We start from the raw sequence: 11,212 nt of genomic DNA on the forward strand, positions 1-11,212 counted from the left end.
GATTTTGCAAAATGTTCTTAATTAATATCTTTGCATATATATGAACTAAACAGCAAGTGATCCACATGAATGATAATGATGCTGGAATCAAATGGCCACATTACAAAATACATTCTTGTCATTCTAATGTTGTAGGAGTGTGGAGGTGCTTGAGAGGGAGTCTCATATAAATCTGTAATTGAATTCACATGAGATGGGTTGGGACTCTGTTGTCTAATGAGCTGATTGAATTAAGCACTAGAACCAGCAGTTCTACTGATCTCTAATTGAATAAGAGCACCAAAAGAGACAAAAATGGGTACTATTCTTCCATGTTCTAAATGCTAACACTCTCTCCAAACATTCCACCACAAACCCTTGAAGGTATTACATCGGTTTCTTTGCTTTGAAAGGTTTTAGCCTATAGTACTACAGGAGTAATTATGAATCTGCTATAATGTATAACAGTGTTGAACACATCTATTTACTATAGAACACTAAAATAAAAACTAGAATCTAGTACTTTTCTTAAATTCATGTTAAACTGAATAAAATCTTTATGTATGTACAGTATGGATTGATGTATGGGCGTATAGATTGAAATTGTAATTTGTCATTTAGACATTTGTGGTTAGGTAATTTCCTCACAGACCAAGAACCATGACACAACTGAACCAAAATAGCTGATCAAAAAAGTATATGATGTAATTACATTGTATGTTGCATGGAGATCTCAATTACTAAGACACAGACAAGACAAATGGATTCAAACATAGTGCTGACTGGGTCTGTCAGCAAGAATCGGTTAGTTAACTTTATCTTCAGACTGAAACAGGAGTGATGACATCATGATGTGTGTTTCAAGAGCCCCTGATTGCTCTCTTTAGATTGATCTTAGTCCGTTTCAAGAGATTCCTCAATAAAATATCTATTCACATGAGCTGTGTATAAGGTTTCAGCTGGGTTAAAAGTGGAACATTTTGAAAATGAATAAGATTGACTATGGAATTAAGGATGAGTTTGACGGAGGCTTGCCTGATATTCCTCCCCAGCAACAAATAAGTGCCTCAACCTCAATGTTCTGCTTCCTAAAATAGATTTTGGAATCCATCTTTATCAAAAACACTTTTCCTGTATTGTTTTATTAAAATCACTTCATATTGTTTCCTGTGTACCTTCGTCTTCATCATCTTTATCTTCATGACAGATCAACCAACCCAAAATGGAATATGCAGCCAGGTTTGCTGCTGTGGCTCAGGAGAGCCACGATTTTTTTATGTTCCCTGAGAACTTCTGCCGTCTTGCCGTCACCAGCCCCTTTGACGACGAGACCCTGAAGTCACTGTTCTGGACTAGGGAATTACCATCACCGGCCCGTAGACCTCCTAGACACCTCTGAACTGAACTGGAGGGATGCTATCATCCGGTGTCTGGAGAGTGTTTACCCCCGGTCCAGAACACAGACGGATCCAGAGTCCATTCCACCACCATCGATCACGGAGGAAACGTGTGAGCTTGATGGAGAGCTACGCCGCAACAGGTCAGCCAGTGCCTGAAGATGAGAGGTCAGCGCGGACTGGAAGAGGAGCCCCCCAGTGAGTCTGACCAGGGGTGTGAGCCCACGACAGCAGTTGCCGAGGGTATACTGCTGGAAATTGAGACTGAGGACTGGCTGATGGACTTCAGCGCAGAGGTATCATCTCCCACCCCATTTCTGTTTTTTTATCACTGTTTCTGGACAGCACAATGGACTCTTTATCCGTTTCATCTGAACCTTCATTGCAGTTTCTAGACAGCAGACACCTGCATGAACAATGTATTGTTACCGTCGACCCTGTCAAATCTCCATCTGTCTCCGTCACCGCCCTGCTCAGCCAGTCCTCCAGCCCCGCCTCTACTGGAGTTTTGCAGCCCTTCGCCATCTCCTGTAATGCCAAGCAGTCACGTCGAGCCTCAGGTCCTGCAACCACCATCAGCGCCTGAGCGAGTGGATGTTTTGGCCCCGCCTCCAGCCTCAGATCACCTTGCTCCATCTCTGCTCGACAACCTGTTGGCTCCACATGGCTCCTCCCACCTTCGACTCCACCATACACCCTCTGCCTTATGGCTGCACCGGCTTCCCCTCGTCCCACCGGCTCCCCCTTGGTCAGTCGTCACTCCACCTCCACCACGGACTTGTGGATCTTCCGCTACGCTCCGTTCCTCATCCCTACGGCTGCAGCGGGCTCCTCTTTCCCTTCGGGTACGCCTCGGTCCTCCATCACACCAGCATCGCCTCAGTCCTCAGTCCTCAGTCCTCAGGCAGTCTGGCTCCACCTCAGATGATCGTCGCCGCAGCATCACCCTGTCCTCCTGATGTGCCAGCGATGTCGATTGGATCTCTGTGTTTTTTAGTTCCTCTGTGTTCAGTCTTCAGTTGTCGGTCGATGTTTGCAAGTTGTGTGTGTCTACCCCTGTTTCACACACACGTGCTGTTAAACCTTCTGTCTGATCCTGTATTTATTGTTTTATTAAAATCACTTCTGGATCCTGTATTGGATCCTGTGTACGTTTGTCTTCATCATCTTCATCTTCATGACAACCCTAGCTTTAATTTAATGTAAAGATTTTAATTCTCAAACTCCTGAGAATGAATCTTTGCACTAAATTATCTATCCGGTCCATATCAAATAGCCAATATAGGCATCAGTATTATATAGAGTGCAACAGCGAACACTCACTTTACAAGTGGATTTCCCATTAATGTCCTTTATAAATATTTCACAAATTCTGCAATAAAGAAGTCTAAAGTTTAAACACTGAACCAAACCAAATCAGTTCCAAAACTAATCAAATTGAAACATCATATATGAGGCAAAATGTATTTAAAAATACAATGTGTACTTGTGTGGGGATAGATTAAAAAACATTTGCATAATGAGAAACAACATTATTATATATTGACTATAAGTATAAACTAAAATATATTATTAAACTTTATATTTTATAATAAAATATATTATATTTATTGTATGTATTCAATTAAATTAAAACACAGGGTTCCTTAAAATCTAAAATGCTCAGTTTCACGAGTACAACCAGTGCAGTTTTTCCGGGTTGTTCTTCTAGACGTGGTTTGACTCTAAGCATATATTTGATAGAGTGTATATTTTAAGCACAGTGTTTCTCACAGCACTTCTACAGGTGGTTCAGCAGCACTGACCGCTGGGTCTGAGGTCACACTGGAGCAGGAACAGAGGACCTTCTCAGCCAGTAATTATCTGGAATGTCCTGACAGAGACAAGACTGAGGCTCTTTCATACTCTAATGAAAGTCATGCTCCCTGTCTTAGAATGTAAAGGACACTAGTGTCATGTCTCCATTCGACTATTCGAGGATGTAGAGAGTAAGATGGTGAGGGTGACAACCCTCCAACCCATCTCTCGCTGTTAATAAGCACTTATGAAACATTCTCGCTTTATTAATATTCAAAAATGTCCAATTTATTTATACATTTAATGACTTATTTATTTATTAACTTTTCAATATATACATTTTTATATTAATATCTTCACGTTCATGCAGATTTTTATTGTTTTTATTGTGTGTGTGTATATATATATATATTATACCATGAAAAAAAAGATTGGATTGTAAGAATTGTATGTATACGGCCGATGTGTTTATGTACCAATACTAAATCTCTCAGCCGATACCGATAAAAGATTATTCAGTATATCTGCCAATACAGAGTTTGATTTTCTTAAAGGGATAATTCACCCAAAAAATGAAGCTTTTGTCATAATTTACTCCTACTCAAGTTTTTCCAAACCTGTATGAATTTCTTTCTTCATTTGAACACAAAAGAATGTCAATGGTCCCAATTGACTTCCATCATATTTATTTTCCAAATGAAAGTTTGTTGTAGGGAAAACCCTGGCAACCCTGGCTTGAACTACGGGTGATTCAGGGTCAAATAGAGCCTGATTTAACGTCGCTATTTTTTAACTGTTAATGCGTTATTTTCACATTAACTTCAACGGCACTAAAATCAACAAGACATTTTCTTCACCCATAGTTGAAGTCTGACACATTTTTCTACCCCCTTTTGATTTTTGTAAAAAATCAGCTGATGGCCTAGTGAAAATAAATGCTTTTACCGATTATCGGCCGATAGTTTATATTTTGTATTATTAAAACGAAAAAAAAAATTTGCCCAATGACTCGTAAATCCACATAAGTCAGGATTTTAGGTACTGGTTAAAGCTAAGTGTTGCAGACAAAAGACCCTCTCATTCACTTTTTAACTTTACGCCTTAGACTCACGCGCCCTGCCCACTGATAGCTTATTGAATTACAGCTAATATTTCAATTGATATCACATGGATATCAGACGTTTTTTAGTCGCCCCTCTGGCTCTCAAATGCCTTCAGTTCAGTTTAGATGATAAGAATGAACTTTAGTCTTGATTCCCAGCTGTTCTGCGAAGTCTCAGGCCTTGACTGTACAGGACAGTGACTGGCTTATTGTATATGGGAGAAGTTCAATAATGTAATTATCATATGTAGTTATATGAGCTGTAATTGAGCTACATACTTTTACTGTAGAGTCTAAAGAAGGTTCTGTCTGTTTTACCAAAGAAAGAAAAGTTTTTACTGTGGTACAACTAAACAGAGATAAGTATTATGGGATATTGCAGCAAAACTTGTTACCATGAACCCATAAGACCATGTACAGCATATCTCTTTGTATTTCTAAAAGCTAACAAAGCTATTTGGGTTTGTATTGTGTGGAGGGAGGAATATGAACGCTTATTGTTCAAATCAGGCTTCAAAACCACAGTGTTGTTTCAGGAACTTGTATTACGAATACTAACAGGTTTATTTGAAGGAATGACAGAGATGGAATCTATCATGTTAGAATAGGATTTGCATGTCGAAGCATGATTATTTCACACACACACACACACACACACACGCGCGCACACACGCGCGCACACACACGCACACACACACACACACACACACACACACACACACACACACACACACACACACACACAGTTCAAAACTTTGAAGTTTTAAATTTTAGTCTTCTTAATCTAAAATGATTAATATTTTATAATGTAAAAAGTTGTATAAATAAAATCAAAAGTTGTATCTGTTAACATTAGTTAATTCACTGTGAACTAACATGAAAATGTTTTATCAACTACACTGTAAAAATGTATTTTCATGATTTATCACAATTTATTTTCTTTTGTCAAATCAACTTAGATAATTAATATGGTTCAGATAAAATACTATTTTGAGTTTCTGTTGATTAAACCAATCTCCTTCATTGTACTACAGTTTTTTCAAATTGCTTAGACACTAAAAGTGGAACTTGAGGCTCACTCAGTGAAACCATTCACTCATATACCGAATATTCAGACCAAGTCTGCAAAACTACAAGCACATTATACACTTTACACTCAGTTTTCAAATGAAAAACAAACTTTTTGCAAAATTCTAAACACAGTTTTCTGTGTAGAGTTTCAAGAAATGGAGCCATAGTTTCAGAAATTGTGTGTAAGGGATATGAAAAAACTGTAACTAATTAGCAACCAGATTACTTATTTTTTTAAGTTAAACCAACAATTATTTTTGACAGTTTAACATTAACAACGGCTAATAAATACTGTAAAAAAAAAGGGTTTAGGTTAATCCATTAAGTAATATCAACAAATGAGACCTTATTGTAAAGTGTTACCGTACATTTTTTTTAATTAATTATATATATATATATATATATATATATATATATATATATATATATATATATATATATATATATATATATATATATATATATATATATACACATACATACACTGGAAAAAAACAATAAGTAAAATTTACTCAATTTTTCTTTGGCAAGTTTTTGCACAAATATTTTAAGTCAATTTCACACGCATATTTTTTAAGTCAATTTCACATATGGAATTAAGTAAACTCTACTTAACTAAGTTAAGTGAAAGTAACAAAGAAAATAAGTAATTTTAACTTGGCTAGTAAAAGGTTGAGTAATATTTATTTAGTTGAAGATTCCTTTGCAATACATTTCACTCAAACAATACAATATTGAATTAAGTATATGCTTTACTTAAAAATACTTAAATAATAATACAATATATATTGTGTAAGACAGCATCAGATGTTAAGCATCATGTGAACGCAGAGACCTCAATACTTGGTAGACAATACATAATGACAGTAACATTTGATGGATCGTTTTTGTGTTTGAATGTGTCATTTTGAGTAGAAAATGAACTCCAAATGTCACAAAATGGCACGTTACTGATCCTAACAACAAAAGCAATGATGAAACAGTGTAAATACAGTTTGAAAACAGTGAAAAATCAACCTCATTAATTATTCAAGGCCCAGTGCATGATGGGAACACCAGTATCAGAAAAGTTGAGTAATTTTACTTAATTTTATAACGTTGATATTTACGCTTTCATTTCTACACGCTTGAATTGAGTACTAATATAGAATTTACTTAATTTTTTTTTAGCTCTTGCCTGAACTAACTTTTTCAAGGAAATTACATTGTTTTTTTCTGTAGTATTTACTTTACCACAAAATCATTTTTTATCAGTGTACATACATACACACATATATGATAATGTAATATATATATAATGAAATGTTTAACCTTTGAAGCATCAATTAAATATTTGAAATATAGTGCAAAATGGAGCACTTATATCTCACTCTTCCACTGCAATGTGGAGCCACCACTGAAAATGGCACATCCTTCTCAACGCTTGGTTTAGATTTATGTTATGGGCTAGTCTGTTAACTGTAAATCATCATAGATGTGGGGGGGGGGGGGGGGAAAGCTGTAGAGTTTAGAGTCATGTTTCTGTAAACAATTACGTATTGTGCAAAAAGGCAGCTTATAGAAGACAACACAGAAGAACACAGTCCATGCAGATTCTGCTATCACACAGAAATGAACTATGGAGATAAAGTGGAGTCAGAAAGTTAGAGAGAAAGATGCAGATGGAATAAATAATAGATCGAAGAAAATTCACTAGATAATGAAAAACATTTCTTCCCTGTTTTTGGACGGGCTTTGGTTTAGTTATGTTTTATCACCCGTCTGTTTATTTCATTTATTCTTCTATTGTCCTCCTGAGCCAGTTTTCTCACAGAACATTTGCCCTGTCATTACAGGCTTTGTCAAATTGTTTCATAGTCACGTAAAATTATTTTGTTTCCTAATCCACATGTAAAAAAAATGATACCCGAGAGGTTGCCAGCCAAAAATAACTGCTGCAAATAACAAATCTATGGAGCACAATGTGCACATCAATATGCAGTTTCAAAAGACGATATGACAGCACCTTTGAACAAAGCATCAGATCATAATGAACTGCAGATGTACATGTGGATGTTCTATATTTCCAGATTTGTGGGTTTTTAAAGAGAGTACCAGAGCAACCTTATGCTATCTTATAGATCCTTTAGAGGTTTGATCTCAGTTTTGAAATGTCAAAAGAACATTCATGCTTTGTAATATGTTATATGTTATGGAAATCCACATCACACTCACATGTATGAGATCAGATATGCTTTTAGGTTCAAGTTCCTCGTCAGATTGGAACAGTCTTTACTTGTATTGTTATTATTTTTTTGATCTGCCATCACACAAATTGTAAACCTTTTAGATGATGCACCCAAGATTCAAATTCTTAGGTTAAGTCCAACAGGAATTCTGTGGCTCAAATGTTCCTGTGGGCCTTTAAAACCTCTAATCTTCCCCCATCAGGCCCTGGGCAGGGCCTTACAGAAGAAGCTCCAGTTGTTGGGTCAGTCCAGAAACACTTACAGATGTGAAGCATTTCGGGAAAACGTACAACTCCAGAAACACGTGTAAAAGCCACTGATGGAATGGAAGAAGATTTATGTTCCACAGTAGAGCTGCATCAGCATCTCAGCTAATCATTTCTCATACAGTAGATTCATGTAAAGAGACTGTGGATGTGTGGATGAGGTTTAAAGTAATGAAGACTATTTTGTTGTGTTATAGTCAAAGAAAATAATATAAGTTTGATCATGGTTTACATCTTACAACAGTGAAGATACAGTATAAGAGACCGGAGTTAGTTTTCACAAGTTCCCTCAAGGGCTATATCAATGTCTGAAACAATTGGGGCATGTTGTCACAATATGAGTCTACGTATTGAATATATCGATTTTATTTTCTGGGCCATAATGTTGGAAATATATTGACTTTTTATACTTTTATTTGGATAAAATGTATCCACCCTGATAAATATCGAGTAAACTAAATGTGTGGCAGAAAGCACCTAGGCCTATTAAAATAATAATAAAAAAGAAATACAATAAAATATTAAATGTAGAAAGTGTTTATATACATCTTTTAAATGTAAATATCTAGGGCTAGGCTATATCCATGTACTGTATATTTTTTTTAAATAGTGCAGGATACACAGAGATGTTGAAATCATTCATAAAAGTAGCCTATATTTTAAAATAATAAATATAAATGTAGGCTACATAAATTATTATATGAATAATAACAAATATGTGACATGTTTTAATGCTGAAAACAGAATTAAAATATGACAATTCAATAACAAAAGGGACAAAAGAAAATAGCACAACTACACAAAAATAAAATGAAGATTAAATTAAAGGGGCTTATGTACAGTAGTAGCCTAAGAATTTTCTGTATGAATTGCTTTTATGTATTGAAACGAAAATTAAAAAACAAGACCCTCTCTGACTTCCTATGAAAGCCTGTATAGACCCAGTTTCGCCGGGAAAATCAAAATGTGACTTTATGCGCGCTCCCGAGAGCCTCTCTTTCGTTCAATGACACATGGAAATAATTGTTTATAGGCTACAGTGTTCATGATGATGACGAAAGAGCCATTCTGTACTGCAATGTCAATGCAAAGATAAGGGATTTAGTTTAATTCAAACTATTGTCCCCAATATAGCCAGATAGTCTCAAATAGGCCTATAGGCTATACTTTATAATCAAACTATTATAACAGTGTAATTTTAATTACCTCATCGATCGAAATGCCAGTGAATTGTAGAGCTGGTGCAAACATATCCACATCGCAATGATCAGCTGCTGTTTTCTCACCGCTGTCATTTTTGTTGTGTATTTGTGTTATTGAGGAAAACATGCAGCACATATTCATCTAAACATCGCTCTCAGCAGCGTGGACGTTCGTGTTCGTTAAAAAAAAGTAGCCTATATTGCTGCAAAGGTATGTCCAACATTTTTAACTATTAAGCACTGAACTAAAAGAACTTCGCCATGAGGATAATGAATCGGGGCCTTGAATCACGGTCTCTTGTGTGTTACGCGAGCACGAGCAATAAGTTGTCGCCCTGGGTTAAATGTTTTCTGAATATAGCCCCTTTAAAGGGATAGTTCACCCAAAAATGAAAATTCTGTCAAAACTAATCCAAATGAATTGAGCGGTATAGTCCACATTCTGAAGAGACTCGAACACTTTATATGAAACAGATTTAATTTAGGCTTTTATTCACATTTAGACATTTGAGCAGCGAACATAAACAGAAGCTCAACCGAACCTGCTTGACACACGAGAACAAACCTCAGTGGTTCTTGATTTACAGTAACAATGATTTACAGTAGATTTACATAGAAAAAAACATTTACTTTGTCTTGAGGCACTAACATTTAAGAATTTAAAAAAAATCCCTTAAAAAAAAAATCGGTAAAAATGTGTTGGCCTACATCTTCAATCATTATACCAAAGGTTATGTAATTTCTAGTAAACTCAGATACAAAACTAAAGGTTATTCATAGTCTACATGTCATTCACGTTATGTCAATAGGTTACACGTTGTCTTTTTTGTGTTAATGCCCATTTGTTTGGATATTTGTCGCCCCCCTCTGTTTATAGCGAGAACACCAGTGCCAAGGATCAAGAGCTTCCCGAACAACACAACTTCTAGCAGCTGCAATACATATAGATTCTCTCACAACTTCCATCAGTGGCATGGTGGCCTGTTTAACTCTTATTTGTGAATGAGTGGAGGCACATAGCAGAGGAGGTAGGCTACAACTAACAAAAAAAATTCTGTTACTTACATGTGGAGTGGATGTGGTCTGTTGATCACCCCAGCCAGGTTCACTGATGCTCTGTTAAGACTGGCTCAACACTGGCTTCTGGTAAAGCTCAGCATCGAAACTCTTTTAAAGCTGAAAACACATCATTTTGAACCTTTGGCTTTCAGTTCCATTTGATCCTTTGCCTGGAGAAGTCTGGTCGTTTTCCCCCCTCATACAGGTCTCCTGAACCCTGTGACCTCCAGAAAGGTATTAGAATAAGCAATATAGGCCTACATAGATTATATGAGATCTCAGTTGCTTGTTTTGTTGTTGTTGTTTGATGGTGGATTAGTCACTGCTTCAAGTCTTTTAAACTGTTACATGACTGTATGTAAATGAGAACCTTCTCTTTATAACACCAGACCTAAAGGTGGCTGATGTGATTAGATAGTATCTGACCAGTTGTTCTCATTTCTCACTTTGAACTGGTGGTTTTACTAAGTGAACTGCATAGTCTGAGCATTTTACTAAACTGGATTGATATAAAAAATATTATCTAACATGACTGGATTGGCCTGAGTAGCCTACATTAAATTACTAAACAAAAGTTTTTTTTTCAGGGGGACAGATTAGGTATATAAATAGCTTTTTAGGGTAATAACGGTCATGTTTGCACTGCTCCTGAATTAGTCTGCCTGCCGACATGTATGAGTGAATATTTTTATGAACTGTTTACATTTGAATATACATTTGAATTAGCCATATATATATTATATAAATATAGAAATTATCCTTTGGCTGTGCAAATACATCTACTAATGCTACTGGACATACCTTCAGTGATGTTCCTGGAATCATTGGGTGTTTCGGGTCATTCAGCATCATACACCCTCATCCAGGCGACCCAGCTGTGGCTGATCAGACCCCAGCTTGTGTCCAGATGGCAAATCTAGCTACCCTGCCACCATGGATCTCCTCTCTTGAGCCATAACCATCTTGAGGCTTTCTCTGCCGCTTCAGTGGCATTGCGGATGGCTCTTCTACTCCTCACTCCATCAATGCCTAACAGACTGAAGGCTCTGGACAGGGATCGGGCTACAAAGCCCCTGCATCCTCTATCGGGAGACACCGTGCTCTTCATCCG

Source organism: Leuciscus leuciscus (genome assembly GCF_965113295.1).
Source record: "Leuciscus leuciscus genome assembly, chromosome: 10".
Lineage (NCBI taxonomy): Eukaryota > Metazoa > Chordata > Actinopteri > Cypriniformes > Leuciscidae > Leuciscus > Leuciscus leuciscus.